This window comes from Schistocerca piceifrons, chromosome 8 (genome assembly GCF_021461385.2).
Source record: "Schistocerca piceifrons isolate TAMUIC-IGC-003096 chromosome 8, iqSchPice1.1, whole genome shotgun sequence".
Lineage (NCBI taxonomy): Eukaryota > Metazoa > Arthropoda > Insecta > Orthoptera > Acrididae > Schistocerca > Schistocerca piceifrons.
This window is the reverse complement of record NC_060145.1, coordinates 423771612-423772919: the sequence shown is the minus strand read 5'-3', so window position 1 is coordinate 423772919 and position 1308 is coordinate 423771612. Positions and strand designations below refer to the sequence as shown.

Sequence of the window (1308 nt, the reverse complement as noted above, 5' to 3'; positions counted from 1 at the left end):
ATCAGTGCATACAATAACTACTTTAATTAAGTTTCTTTTTCCGATGAAGTGACCTTTCTCACTTCTGCGAAAGTATAAAGACATAATGTCTGGATGTGGGGGTCGGAGAGCCAACATACCGTGGTACAGCAGATAAGGGAACGCCAGAAAGTGAACGTGGGCTTTGGTTTGGTTCAGAGCACAAGTTTTGGACTGTTGTTTTGTAGTGAGCCTACCATCACGACAGCGGTTTACCTGGACGTGTTGGACTGAGGAGATGTTGATAAACATATGGAGAGAAACTGAGTATGGCCTATACGTTATAAATGAAATGATAATTAAATGGACACCCTAGCTGCAAACAGGCGTTGATGTACTTCATTAGGGACTTATTGAAAACGGGTGCCCCGACCGGGAATCGAACCCGGGATCTCCTGCTTACATGGTAGACGCTCTATCCATCTGAGCCACCAAGGGCACAGAGGATAGTGCGCCTGCAGGGACTTATCCCTTGCACGCTCCCCGTGGGACCCACATTCACAACATGTCCACACCACTATATTTGTAGTGCGCCTAATAGATGTTTGTCCATCATACTCATTCCTCGTGGCAGATTAATCTACCAAGTCCCGTACGAGTTCGGGCATAGCATGTGCATTCGCACAAGAAGGTCAATGGCAGGGAAGCCATATTTTAACTATATGTGACGGTAGTACCTGTTCGCGAAAGAACAGTTACCGTAGATGACCATGCAGCTTTGCTATAAATGAAATGATAGTTAAATGGGCACCCTAGCTGCAAACAGGCGTTGATGTACTTGATTGGCGGCATATTGAAAATGTGTGCGCCGACCGGGAATCGAACCCGGGATCTCCTGCTTACATGAAGTACATCAACGCCTGTTTGCAGCTAGGATGTCCATTTAATTATCATTTCATTTCTAGCAAAGCTGCGTGGTCATCTACGGTAACTGTTCTTTCGGGAACAGATACTACCGTTACATACAGGGTGTTACAAAAGGTACGGTCAAACTTTCAGGAAACATTCCTCACACACAAATAAAGGAAAGATGTTATGTGGACATGTGTCCGGAAACGCTTAATCTCCATGTTAGAGCTCATTTTAGTTTCGTTCCACCCACGCTCAATGGAGCACGTTATCATGATTTCATACGGGATACTCTATCTGTGCTGCTAGAACATGTACCTTTACAAGTACGACACAACATGTGGTTCATGCACTGTGGAGCTCCTGCACATTTCAGTCGAAGTGTTCGTACGCTTCTCAACAACAGATTCGGTGACCGATGGATTGGTAGAGGCCGACAAA

At 45.3% G+C, this 1308-nt stretch overlaps 1 non-coding gene across 1 annotated transcript; it reads right to left on the bottom strand.

The window, feature by feature from the left end:
• Nucleotides 1-382: 382 nt before the first annotated feature.
• On the bottom strand, nt 383-457 carry Trnat-ugu. The gene has a single exon. It is a non-coding gene; the product is annotated as a tRNA-Thr (tRNA).
• Nucleotides 458-1308: the final 851 nt, after the last annotated feature.